The sequence below is a fragment of the Canis lupus genome, chromosome 7 (genome assembly GCF_003254725.2).
Source record: "Canis lupus dingo isolate Sandy chromosome 7, ASM325472v2, whole genome shotgun sequence".
Taxonomy (NCBI): domain Eukaryota; kingdom Metazoa; phylum Chordata; class Mammalia; order Carnivora; family Canidae; genus Canis; species Canis lupus.
In genome coordinates this window covers 23,347,623-23,362,235 of record NC_064249.1, presented here as the reverse complement: position 1 = coordinate 23,362,235, position 14,613 = coordinate 23,347,623, and the positions used below count along the sequence as shown (strand labels likewise).

The 14,613-nt window shown below is 43.9% G+C and overlaps 1 pseudogene; it reads left to right on the top strand.

Moving 5' to 3' along the window:
- Nucleotides 1–695: 695 nt before the first annotated feature.
- Nucleotides 696–8,099, top strand: LOC112647904 (peptidyl-prolyl cis-trans isomerase A-like; annotated as a pseudogene).
- The last annotated feature ends 6,514 nt before the right edge of the window (nucleotides 8,100–14,613 follow it).

Below are 14,613 nucleotides of genomic sequence, written 5' to 3'. Positions count from 1 at the left end.
ACCCACTGATGTGACTTGTTTCTGTTCCATCTTACACTCAGGGGGTGTCTAGATAATTCTACCCAGTGAATAATAAGCCCATCTTACCTCCTTAGGGAATTCTGCACCTTTGGGGGATATGCTATCCTGGAAATCAAATTAAATGCCCATCCGCACTGAGCTCATCTTGCTTGTCACCGAGGGCTGGCTACAGCAGCTGAAGGAGGTGACCCTGCCGGGGCCAGGCCTTGGGAGCAAACGGCTTTAAGCATGTTGATCAGTCTCGGCACTTGGAAATCCTCCATCTTGATGAGGAAATGAAATCAGCTGATCTTTAACTTTAGTCGTTTGAGGCAACGAGATATTTCTCTGCGTCAGATTCTAGGCTTGTGACCCCAAAGGACACTTTGCTCTCTATGCTTTGTCTCAGCAGCCAGGAGCTCAGAGCGACAGACTTGAGCATGAAGGACAAGGGGCTCCTTACCATGCACAGTCAAGGATGGATGGTCTGAGCCAACAGTGAGGTCAGGGATACAGGAAACCCCAAATGGCAGCTCATTTTAATTTTAATTTTAATTGGCCTTGGCATACTTTAGATGACTTCTTGCACAATAAATTTATCCTCCTAATTATTGGCTTAATTAACCTAATTATCAGTAGGGCTAATATTTAAGTTTGTTGATATTCTCTAAGTCACTCACTGTGCAAAAGGGCCCATGACCGAGCAGAACCCGGAGATGAGCTGGGATAACACTGATAACTGTAATTGGGAGTTGACAGGCACTCCCACGAGGGGACACGCGGCACACTGTTTACCTGGTATAAACGGGTTAAGCAGAGTTCTGGGTCAGCCAGTCATCCTTGAGGGATGGTTCCTTTCTGATACTGTTGACTTTACCCAGAGTGCTGAGATGGAGGAAGCACCCCCAAGTCACCATGCTGGTGCTCACCTCTGTGCCTTGATGCACCTTGCCTCTGTACCCTCATTCTTAAACTTCCCACTGGACTCTCTCCTCCTCAGACTCTGTGAGTGAGCTCAATGATGCCTCTTCCTGGCAGCCTTCTCAGTGGGCTTCCTAGTCATTGTTTATGTATCAATAGCATCCAGCACTTTGATTTGTGGGGAAAGACACTCAATAAATGTCTGATGAAGAAAGGCATTAATTACCCTGTGCTTAGCACCTTTACATTTTATCGTAATTGCCTGTTTTCTTATTTCTCACTCCACATACTGTGAACCCCCCGAGGTCAGGAAACGTATATTATTCATTTGTATGTCCCCACTCCTAATAATTCATGGCATAGAAAAGACACCGAACAAATGAGAGGAGAGCCCACGCATTCCTTTCTTGGGAAGCTGACTTTTTTGTTTACAGATTGTACTTAAACAAGCTAACTTTTGTATAAGTCTTTCTGATTCATACAATGCCTCTGTGTGAGGTGCCTGGCTGGTTCAGTTAGTAGAGCATGTGACTCTTGATCTCAAGGTTGTAAGTTCTAGCCCCACATTGAGTATAGAGATTATGTTAAAATAAAATCTTTTAAAAAATAAAATAGAATATAAAAACTGCTTTGTGCGTCTTGCTATTACTTATTCTTTGGGGTCTGGGAGAGGGTGATACTGTGAATTAGATACTTGTATTATTCCCATTGTACAGAAGAAGAAACAAAGGCTCATGAGGTGACATAGCTTGCCCCTGATCACACAGATGAAGCAAGAACTCAAGCTGAGCTCTCTAACTTTGAGTCTGTATTCTGTTGCCTTTCTCATCAACAGCAAAAGTTTGTTCCCATCCCTTACCCACAAGTCCTGTCTCTCAGGAGTACTCTCCCCCCAGCTGACCGTGAACTGTGTCCATTCAGGGGTTAACACCTGGCAGTTTAAGGGTTAAGATAAAAACACGTACAGAGCTTTTTGCCTTTTAGGACGACACACTTGAAAAATGTATCTAGAAGAGAATGACCCTCGAGTACAAGAATTTCAGACACCAGGCCAGACAAGGAGAAGGTGGTAAATAACTATAGGCCATGACCTGGGTGACCCAGGTTTGTTCTTTACTATGTTTGTTACATAAAATGACAACGTTAGTCATTCATTGCTGAACCACGATTTACTCCAAAACTTAGCAACTTATAACACCAGTAAACATTTATTTTTACACTCATTTCTGAATATCAGGAATCTGGGAGTGGCTTCATTGGATGGTTCTGACTCAGGATGTCTCAAGAGTTGCAGTCATCTGAATGCTCAACTGAGGCAAGAGGATCCACTGTATGCTAGTTGTTGGTAGTAGGCCTCAGTTTCTCCCCATATGGTCCTCTCTTGGGCTATTTGAGTGTCTCAGGAAACAGTAGCTAGGATTCATTCAGAGTCCAAGAGCAAGCAAGGCAGAAGTCACAATGTCTTCACTTGACCAAGCCTTGGGAGTCACGCTCCCTCATTTCCACAGTATCCTATTGGTTGCAAGGTTAGCCCTATTCAATAGAGAAGGATATGTAGGGGAGCATCATTGGGAGCCATCCTGAAAATGACTACCACAATGCCAGTAGGTTGCTATGACCAGGATCTTCATTCTGCCCTTAAATTTGCTTCATTCATGGCTCCACCATGAAATGAAAGCTTTGACTTTTATGTATTTTAAACAAGCAGATCTTTAATAAGATAATATCAAAGAAAAAAAAAACACAAAGTTATGCCCTCTGGCCTGATGAAGACATGAGCGGTCCAGATCACACAGCTAGAAGAGCTCAGAAGAGGCAAAGAGGGCAGCAGAGCCAGATAGACTCCACATTCACTGTGGCCTCAAATACGACCTTTGACCTTCCCCCAAATAAAGTCACTCAAACAGTCCTAAAGACACATGGGACTGAAGAAAGAAGACTTCATCATTCAACCTTAAGTTTGTGACTATACAGCACTGCCTATAGCACACCACTATTTTTCTAGATTTTGATTAAGATATTAAGACATACTGGACTGCATTTTTTTTTCTGTAAAGAGTTCTGATTTGTAAAATGTAAACATTCAAGATATTCCTCGATTTGTAGAATTCATTTTTAATTGCTTCCTTTATTTTAATACACGAGGAGCCACAAAAGATAGAAGTGGCCCAGGTCTCTCTAAACATCTAAGAGGCTCTGTTCTTGTGTGCACAGTCTGTTCTCGTTTGAAAAAACACAAGGTGGAGTCCATGCCCACTGAAGTGTAGCCACCCCTCAGGGCACTAGAGTCATAGTTGTCAAAGCATAACCGTCCATGCCCTGTGAGCCCCCGAATACTCATTTAATAAAAAGGAGGATGAAAGAAATGGAGGTGTAAAGCTCAATTCTGACTACGGCACTGGCACTCTCTTCACAGTATAGTGAGCAAAGGAGGGCCATGACGTAGGAGAAAAAAGACAATTCTTACAGGGCTTTTTTCTCTTATCCATAAAATCACTCTGAGATTGGCTGCTGGCTTGACATCCAGTGAGGCCCAGAATATTTCCCTGGGAGTTCACCTCTCCTCTCCATTCTGCCTGGGTCTGAGCCTCAGGAGCAGGGCTCTCACCCTGGAGCTGACCTGCTCTGCAACGGCTATATATAGATGCCCTACCTTGGAAACTGGGCCACTAAAGGGCTGGCCATTTGTTTTGTTTGTCTCTTGTCCCCACTAGAGTCTCTGCCAAGAATAGTGATTGCAGCCACAGGCCAGGATGCAGGGCTGCTGCAGTGTGAGGAGGCAGGTAACACAGCAAAAATTTTGGGTGCCTGTGGGGTTCAGGTTGCCATTGGTGCTGCTGCTGCTCTAGGGAGGAACATGAGACTTCCTTGGACTGCAGAGACGGGGATGTGGTCAGCTGAACAAATAAGGGAAGAAACTTCTGCTCACCACTCACTTCTAAGTGACCTTGGGCAAAGCCAGTAACCTTGACTTGGTTAAGTTAGGAACCTCCTCCTCCTATCCAATGAGTCCCCACTGACCAAGTGGCCCCATAATGCTTTGCTCTTCTTATCCCCTGGCATTCAGTAAAACTCCCTTCCTGGGTATCATATACCCAGGAGAATACAAGCATCTCCTCCAAATCTTCTATCATGCCTGATGTCAGCTGGAGCTGTCAAGTCCACCTCGTGCTCCCCTCACCACATGCACACGCACACACATACACACACAAACACACACACTCACACATGCATGAACACACACTGTGTGGAACTTGACATATCTCCCAGCAGGGGGCAGAGTTTAAATTCAACGCATCTTAAAAAGAGCAACTGATGTCATTGCAGCTAAAACCTTTTGCCCTGTGACGAGTTGCCTTAACTGTTAAGGGCAATTCAATTCTAGCTCCTGCTCTTTCCTTTTGGAGGTACCAGCATAAAGAAGAGTACCATCTGGCTCCATGGATGGAGATGTTCTCTAATGGAAAATCTGTGACATTGTGACGCCACCACAAACCAGCCAGAGGAGTGGGGCTTAGTGCAACTTTTTAATGTTACTCTATGATTTTAAAAAATTGCTATTGTACCCGAAGAATATATACAGTTATTGTCTACAACCTTGTGAAGAGCTGACAAAAAGAAGAGGGATTAGGTCATTTATTAATCTCAAAGGAAAAGCTAGAACAGTAGGGAAGGTTAGTGGGAGGCAGATTCCAGCCCAGTGTAGCGTATCCTGCCTGAAGAAGTGGTGAGCTCCCTGTCAGTGAGTGTGTTCAAGAAATGTTGGACAGATTTCGAGATGAGAATTGGATTTCAGGAGACTCAACTGAGATATTTTTTATTTTATTTTTAATTTTTTATTTAAATTTAATTTAGTTAACATCTGCTATATTATTTCATTTCAGAGGTAGAATTTAATGATTTATCAGTTGCACATAACTCCCAGTGCTCATTACACCATATGTCCACCTTAATGCCCATTCCATCCACCTACTCTCCTTCCCTCCAGCAACCTTCAGTTTGTTCTCTAGAGTTAAGAGTCTCTTATGGTTTGGGAAACAAAAGCAAAGATGGGGGATCCCTGGGTGGCGCAGCGGTTTGGCGCCTGCCTTTGGCCCAGGGCGCGATCCTGGAGACCCGGGATCGAATCCCATGTCAGGCTCCTTGCATGGAGCCTGCTTCTCCCTCTGCCTATGTCTCTGCCTCTCTCTCTCTGTCTCTCTCTGTGACTATCATAAATAAATAAAATTAAAAAAAAAAAAAAAGAAAAAAAAAAAAAAAAAAAAAAAAAAAACAAAAGCAAAGATGGACTATTGGGACTTCATCAGGATAAAAAGCTTTTGCACAGCAAAGGAAACAATCAACAAAACTAAGAGATTTTTCTAACGAAATTAAAGGCACAGATGAATGTTAAGAACAGGGGGAGACGTGAGCAACGGGATTTCTTGTTACCCTTTCAGAGTTTCCAGTCTCTACCTTCTGGTTGTTCCTGAACTTCAGAAAGCATGAGGCTCTGGGAAGGAATAAGACAGTGCAGCAGACAGGGAATCAAGGAAGATGGGCTGAGGGAAGATGGGCGTTTCCAACCCAGAGCATCTGTGATTGTCAGGAAAAAAAACACCCAAGAGATAAAAGGAATATTCCAACTCATTCCCAGACTGAATATTTAACAAAATTGGGTTTTGATTTTTTTTAATAAGGCATCAGTGGCTTTTTTTTAAGCAACAAAGAGACTGTGTTATGCAAATTTCCCCTCAGGGCTTTTATTAAGATGTTAACATCTTTCTTGTCACAATATCTACCTTATTACAATGAATCATAATACTTCTCCATTCTCTCACTGAGACAACTTAGTAAGATAAACTCTCTAGGCTGAGAGTGAGAATGAACTGGTTTTCTTTTCTTTTCTTTTTTTTTAAGTGAAAATTCCTTCTTGAGAGTTCTAAGGATGGAGTTGGGAGATAGAAGATTCAAAAAAGAGAATGGCCCTCTCGTGCAGTGAGCCCCGTGGGTGGACCCAGTGCCATGGTGAAGGAAGTGGGCTTGCTGTGTTCTGATGCTTCTGACTCAGCTCTCATTGGACCAAGTTCATATCTCTAGTGCTGAGAATATGCTAGAATCTTTCTGCTTCTACCAGTGGGGACAACATCAGAGCCCTCTGAAGATAGCCTTCACCCTTCCATCATGCCCTCAGCCCCCACTCTGGGCCATGGATATTGGTCACATTGGTCACATTGGTCACAAATGTCATTTTTCCTCTGCAGAGACTCATTCCATCATCCTAGAATGAACAAGGAGGTCACATGGGAGGAGAGGTCTTTTGTGCAGATCTGAGAGAGCAGGAGTATTTCCATTGAGCCCTGCCCATGAGGGCTTAGAACAGGGGCACAGTAAATCCCCAGCAGCTCCGGCTCCTGCTGCCCTGCAAAGGTGGGCGCTCGAGCTGATAGGTCTGGCAGGGCAGCCTTCAAGGAGATGTTCCTTTAGACAAGGGGTAGACAAATCTGCAAAGGGCCAGAGAGTAGACATTCAAGGCTTTGAGGGCCTCTCTGTCATAACTTGTCACATGGATGAAAGGTGGATGTGGCCATGTTTCAATTAAGCTGTCTTTATAAATCCTTAAAATTTGGGGATTTCACATAATTTTCACATGTCACTAAAAAAATACTCTTTTTGCCTTATTTTCAATTCTTAGCTAGCAGATTGTATTACAACAGGTGGCAGGCCTTAGTTTTCCAGCCCCTGCTTCAGGCGGGGCTCAATGACCAAGTCTTTCAGGCACTTGCACAGTGCCCAGAACTGCTATTATGCACAATGGAGCTGTCCAAACACTGGGCTTGGCCAACTTGCCATTCCTGGGAGGGCTCCATCACAGCTCAGCCTTCTTTTGCCACCTAGTCTCAAATGGAATTTTTTTTTTTTTTATGATAGTCACACAGAGAGAGAGAGAGAGAGAGGCAGAGACACAGGCAGAGGGAGAAGCAGGCTCCATGCACCGGGAGCCCGACGTGGGATTCGATGGCGGGTCTCCAGGATCGCGTCCTGGGCCAAAGGCAGGCACTAAACCGCTGCGCCACCCAGGGATCCCTCAAATGGAATATTATTTCAAGGAAATCACGTGTAAGTGTTCAAAAATTCTTCTCTTCTGCCTGTTGGCATGTGATTAAAACATGGGGGAGGGGAGGGAGGGAGACAAAGGCCCTTCAAGGAGATGTTTGGCTCAGACACAGAGACTGATTATAAAACAATGCATTTAGAATCCATCAAAATCCTAAAGAACAGAGGCATCAACCTCTGTGACCTCAGCCGCAGCAACTTCTTGCTAGACGCATCTCCAAAGGCAAGGGAAACAAAGGCAAAAATGAACTATTGGGACTTCATCGAGATAAAAAGCTTTTGCACAGCAAAGGAAGCAATTGACAAAACCGAAAGACAATTGACAGAATGGGAGAGATATTTGCAAAAGACAAATCAGATAAAGGACTAGTATGCAAAATATGTGAAGAACTTATCATACTCAGCACCCAAAAACAAATAATCCAATCGGAAAATGGGTGAAGATACATGAACAGAAATTTATCCAGAGAAGACACACAAATGCCCAACAGACACACGGAAAAATGCTCCACATCACTCAGCATCAGGGAAATACAAATCAAAACCACAGTGAGGGCCTTGCAGACACCACCACCCCGGAGCCTCCCTTGCCGTCCAGCCATGGTCAGTGTTCTTTGACATCACTGTGGATGGGGAGCCCTTGGGTCGCTTCTCCTTCGAGCTGTTTGCAAAGTTCCAAAGACAGCAGAGAACTTTCGTGCCCTGAGTGCTGGAGAGAAGGGATTTAGTTACAAAGTTCCTGCTTTCACAGGATTATTCCAGGATTTATGTGCCAGGGTGGGGACTTCACGCGCCACAGTGGCACTGGCGGCAAGTCCATCTGTGGGGAGAAGTTTGATGATGAGAACTTTATCCTGAGGTACACGAGGCCTGGCATCTTGTCCATGGCCAATGTTGGACCCAACACAAACGGTTCCCAGTTTTTCATCTGCACCATCAAGACTGCGTGGTTGGACGGCAAGCGTGTGGTCTTTGGCAAGGTCAAGGAGGGCATGAACATCGTGGAAGCCATGGAGCGCTCCGGGTCCAGGAACAGCAAGACCAGCAAGAAGATCCCCATTGCCAACTGCAGACAGATCTGATGAATCTAACTCGTGGTGGTTCAGATCTAACTCGTGTTTTATCTGAACTTCCAGACCTTCCTTTAGCTCAAGAGAGCTACCCTCCACCCCCACCTGCTTGAAATAGCCCAGTCTCTGCACTCTCACTGCGGTTCTGTGGGCTCCGTGGTTCCTTCCCCCAGGTCTAGTTGGATTGCAGAGTTCAGTTTATGATGATGAAATAAAACCTAAACCACACACACACACACACACACACACACACACCCCACAATGAGATACCACCTCACCCCAACCAGAATGGTTAAAATTAATAAGTCAGGAAAGGTGGGCACTTGAGCTGGAAATGACAGATGTTGGCAAGGATGTGGAGAAAGTAGAACCCTCTTACACTGTTGGTGGGAATGCAAGCTGGTGCAGCCACTCTGGAAAACAGTATGGTGATTCCTCAAAAAGTTGAAACTACAGCTACTTTTAACTACTATGACCCAGCAATTATTGCACTAATAGGTATTTACCCTAAGGATATAAATGTAGTGATCCCAAGAGACAGCTATATATATATATACACACACACACACACACACACACACACAATGGAATATTACTCAGCTATCAAAAATGAAATCTTGCCATTTACAACGACATAGATGGAACTAGAGGATATTATGCTAAGTGAAATAACTCAATCAGAGAAAGACAATTATATGATCTCACGCATGTGGAATTTAAGAAATAAAACAGAGGATCATAGGAAAAGAGAGGAAAAAATAAAACAAGATGAAATCAGAGAGGAAAACAAACCACAAAAGACTCTTAATCATAAGAAACAAACTGAGGGTCGCTGGAAGGGAAGGCGGGGGACGGGGTAACTGGGTGATGGGCATTAAGGAGGGCACTTGATATAATAAGTACTGGGTATTATATAAGACTGATGAATCACTGAACTCTACCTCTGAAACCAATAATATACTATAAGTTAATTGAATTTAAATAAAATTTTATAAAAATAAAAATAAAACCATGCTTTTGGAATTATTTTAAGGAAGGTTGGTGCTAAATCAGGAAAGAAGATGTATGAGAGAGAAGTGAGTTAGAAAGGCATGATGTGGAGCCCATCCCTTTCTAGAAGTCGCCTGGCGGGAAAAGGCGGTCACAGGCAAATGAACCCCACATGTAACTCCATGGTCATGGGGCAATCTGAAACAAGGGAGGGCAGAACAGTTAGTCCATGTGGACCTAGGCTATAAGTGCTGCAGGGGATTAAGAGAGCGGTTCCAGTGTCCCGCTAAGACTGTCCCACCCCCGTCCAGGTGAGGCCCCGTTAGCACCTGGGGGAGCATACTCAAAGCTCACCACAAGTCAGCAGGGGGCTGCTCTATGAAAAAATTCAGAGAACATGTAGAATGTCGATCTCAAGAAATAATTGAGGTTGTATTACGTGGTGTATTACCTGAGACTCTGGAGCTCAAACCCCACCTTTGCAATTTGCTAGCTGTGTGTCCTGAGGCAAGTTACTTAACTTGGCATGCATCAGATTTCACTGGAGAAAATACCTCCTGTACATGCTGTTGAGAAGATTAAATGAGATAATGTTCATGATGGACGTAGCACAGAGCATGGTAAAAATAACTCATCAATGAGAGGTGGCTGGGTTTTTTTGTTTTGTTTTGTTTTTTGTTTTTAGTGAGGTCTACACCCAATGTGGGGCTTGAACTCAACTCTGAGACGCATGCTCTACTAACTGAGCCCACCACACACACTGAAAGCTGGCTTTTATTATCATCATAACCTTTACCAGTTCTTTGAGTCTCCTAAAATTTTCCACAAATATATTTAATTTGTAATTCATTATGTTGATCTTACATTTTGTGCTTTCGTCTTATAGTTTTTGTGTATACCCTTTCCATGTATGTGAATAACTTGTAATTTGTGATCAGTGGTTTTATAACATTCCTTTGTACTGATAAGGTGCCACTTAACCCCCTCCCCAGTTTGTATTTTGGCCTTCCCTGTTATAAGCAATGCTCCCATGAACATTGGTATTAAAACAGATTTTAGGGGAATCCTGGGTGGCTCAGTGGTTGAGCGGTGTCCTAGGATGACTCCTGCATTGGGCTCCCTGCAGGGAGCCTGCTTCTCCCTTTGCCTATCTTTCTGCTACTCTCTCTGTCTCTTGTGAATAAATACATAAAATCTTTAAAAAAAAAAAACAGATTTTAATCTAACAGCAATATTTCCTTGACTCTCCAAGAAGGAGAAACACTGCCTCAAAGTATGTGCTCTTGTGTGGGTTACTTATTCATGGTCTGTCCTCCAGAATATTAATGCTGACACTGGTGATAGGAGAAAACTCCAGTCTGCAGAGAGTTGCACCAGCACTGGGTTTTATTATTTTAGCTTGGTTTGTTGGGGTTTTTTTGTTGTTTTTGTTTTTGTTTTGCCAATAGATGTGAAGTGGGAACTCACAGTTGCTTTATTTTTCTTTCTTCCTTTTTTTAAAAATTGCATATAAGTTGGGTTATCTTCCTCACCAACTTTATTATTGCATTTGCTACTTACCTACATTCTTCAGACACAAGTTCAATAGACACATGGTTTCATCCATTGATATGTGTAGGCTTTCTACATACTTCGAATTCAGACTTTTCTTTGTCATAGCTGGAATACGCATTTCCTATTCATTTCCTTTATATCGGGTTCTGTTGTTTCTCATCAAGTTTTAAATCTGTATGGATCTTGGATCTTAACCTGTCATCCTTATTACTGAAAATGTTACAATTCAAACAAGGAAGAAATTAGCTCCCCTCCGCATTTTAGTAAGGATAAGATTCCATTTTATTATATTTTTAATATTGTGTCTTGAATCCACCTAGATTTACAATGCTCTATGGTATAAATTATGCGTCTTGATTTTTTTCCATGTAGCTTCTAGCGATCACTAGGAAACATACAATTATATGTTTCTCCGTGGTTCCTTATAATTCATTTGTCACATATTTTTAAAATATTTCTTCTTTAGAGCCTCCGTCTGGAATCTCTATTATCTCTCAATGACCTATATTCTGTTTTTAAGCCAATGCCATAGCATTTTAATAATTGTCACTATGAAACAAAAATTCCTGGAAGGGCAAATTTCTAGCAACTGACCCAGTACGTGACATACCTTAGAGGCTCTTTAAATGTTCACAGAAGGAATAAACAAAGCTTTCCAAATTGTTTTTATTCCCATGTATCACAATTTGCAATAACGTCTGTTTAATTCTATAGAGTATTTTCACTATTTATTTAATAGGAGCAGATATGCAAGATAATTTGGGGAATCCTGGACAACACAGCCTTGTCATTCAGGGGGAGGTTATTCTTCTTTCTTATTGGAATATGAGAATGTAGGTACATGACACTGTAAGAATCTTACACACTCCCCCTAATCCCCTCTACTTCTATTGTTTGAGTTGCAAGATCCCAGCTCCTGTAAATTCTATTTCTCCTCTTTCTCTTTCCTTAATATATACTTTCTTTGTCTTTAAAGCTTTGTAGTGGCATTTTCTGATCATATTTCCCTGGTGATTAATTCTGAAAAGGACTCTATACAGATTAAATTCTATATTAAAAAGTTCTGGGAAACGTTCTCTTATTATGTCTTTATTTACTATTTCCAGGGTTATTAAGCTTTCCTGCTTTCTATTGGCCAGAGAGTGAGTCTTTCCATTTGTCGTTTATTTAATCTTGCTGTGTTCTTAATTCTCCAGCTCCACTTACATCTCACTCATTTGTTGTCCCAGTTGGTTCTTGTCTTTCTTTCATTTCTAATAATATTTAGTTTTTGACCTGATATGTATCAGGCAACTACAGCTTTGATCTACTTCTGCTTATTATTATTATTATTATTATTATTATTATTACTGTTAAGCCTTAAATTTTCTTTCATTTTTTCCGGGCATATTTCCTCTATTGCCTGGACTGTGTGGCTTGGGTGTATGTTTGTTTCACTTCTGTCACTAATCATGTTTTTCCTGGGATTTTACAGCTTTCTTTTCTGCTGCAAAAATTATATTAATAAATTTGGGGTACTTTAGGAGGGAGGGCATGGGGTCCTTTGACCAATGTTGTAATGTGTGATTGCCTGGCTGAGAAGAGGTCCAAAAAATCAAATTTGTAGGTGGTCAAAGGGAGAGGTGGGTTAATTGACCTAGAGATGCGTGAAAACGAGGAAACCAGAGGATGGTTCCAACAGTAAGTGGCTGGGGCAAAGGCGAGACCCGGAGCATCTCCAGGCAGGGCAGGGGGCAGAGGGAAGAGCAGATTCACAAACCCTGTGTCTGTAGTTGAAGAAATCTCAGGCTTCAAGCAGATCCGCCAGACAAACAGGAAGATAATTGCCTTCACAGAAACAGGCGGAAATTGGGGAAATTTCTGGAGGACTGATGAGCCAAATTTATGGTGCTACGTAAACATGAGAGCTTAATGGGAAGAGTTTAGTAAGAGGTCACGGTGGTCCACTGCTTTACAGCCAATTAAAAGTTAGGCACGGAGCCTCATGGTCATTTGTATTGGAGCCGATAAATCAGATAATTAGGTTGCTTGCAGAGTATTAGGAAACAGGACAGGATTGCAGCTCTGAGATCTCGGGTGGGCGCACCCCTCATCTGCAGAGAAGAGAACGAGCGAGTGGTTCACAGTTCCCAGTGGATCGATACGTACATCATGGAGAGCAGGCGATGGGAGACACTAGGTGTGGCACCTAGTGATCCAGGGTTTGCAGAGAGAGATAGCATCCGTGCGTTTCCTGACCTGCCCAGATGACAAGTGTCCTCCCCTACTGCTAGAAGTGGCTCAGTCAGCTGACAGGTGCGAGAAGTGGGACTTACCCATGGTCCCCAACCCCAGATGTTTGATGCTTGACAAAGGCTGAGCTCACATGCCTCGCCCAGAGAGATTTTGCTTGTGGGGTGAGAATTCACTATCCATCGGGAGCTTTCCATTCTGCTGCATGTGGGGGGGGGGGGTGTGAACAGACCTTATTGGATTATACCATTATAATGCTATAATCAGTACCATTATACTGATGGGGGTATAATTTGGGGAAGAAGCCCTCCAAGGATAAAGTGGGCAGCACGGGGGACACTGAGTTCCCTGCAGTCCACGTGCCGGATTCATCTTTGGTGGGAAGACAATACATGGATTGCTAATTATATAAGCTGGTGGACAAAATCACTTTCAAGACCATCTTCCAAACCCGAAGTTCTGTGAGATTAGGTGACGTGAGGCAACTTTCAAGTCTCCATCTGGAGGGGGCAGTAGCTGCTCGCAAGCAGTGAACGGGAGCCTTAGGAAGCAGTCCGTATAGTGGACCAACCTCGGCCATGTGGCCTGGCATATAGCTCCTGTATCTTTCTCCAGGCTGTGAGATCATGATTTAAACCTGCTTTAGCCCAAATCCCTAAGTCCTACTACCTGTACCTCCAAAATTCCTCTTCCCTCCATACCCACTGTCTCAGCCTCTGTTGGACCCAACTCATACCTCAGCCAGACGATTACAAGTTTTCTAATGAGATACTTGGTGTCCTTCAGCATCCCACCCGATCCATCTTCCCCTCGGCCTCCAGAGTGATCTTTCTAAAATGCAAATTGGATCACATCACCACCCTGCTTCAGATGGTTCAGAGGCTCCCAGCATCTTCGTGATAAAGGTCAGCTTCCTTAGTATGGCCCACCAGCCTCCCAGTCAGCCCCTGTGGGCTCCTTGAGAGCTGGGACCATGCACATCTCATTGAAGCACCCCCAGGACCTAGCACCCCAGCTGGCACATAAAAGACCTCCCTGCGTATCAGCCAAGTGAATGAATAAACACATTTTCGGCCAACCCTGGTAGCAGTCCCCGTGTCAGCCGCACTCAGCAATCTCAAGCACAAGGCCTAGCTCACCTCTGTATTCTGAAGTGTTCTCCGTAGCTTCCCCCAGCCCCCGACCTGGGCCATCCCGACACGCCGCTAACACTCACCCTGCCTTCTCCAGCGGTTTTGGAACACAGAAGTCTCCCAGCAAGGCTTTGGAGAGCGCGCCCACCTTGAGAGTACCTGCACAAAAGGCCTCCGATTGCCCCAAGGAGACAAAGGTCACGCCCTATAGGAAGCAGTTAATGGCCTTGCCCTGCTCCAGGGGGGCCCCCCAGGTCTCAGAGAAGCAATGAGAGCTTTTCTCAGCCAGGAGGGAAGCAGCCTACCCAAGCCCCCCATCCCTCCTCCCATGTCCACCAAAAAGGAAAAAATAAAATGCAGAAGGCTGACTGGGGGGGGGGGGGGCACAGTAGAGGCCGAGGTCAGCGTGGAGAGGGTCGGCTCTGCTCTTAATGAGAGAGGAAAGCCCACCAGGTAGGCCGCGGCCAGAGGACGGCAGCAAGCAGCCGGTAATTTATAGGGAGGCAGGAAAACTGCTGAATTTGACACTAGTAAAGGGAAGATGTCAGTTCAACATCTGCTCCAGACACCTCAGCAACTAATTATTTCTCTGTGCGCTGCGGTCGGCAGGAAGCACC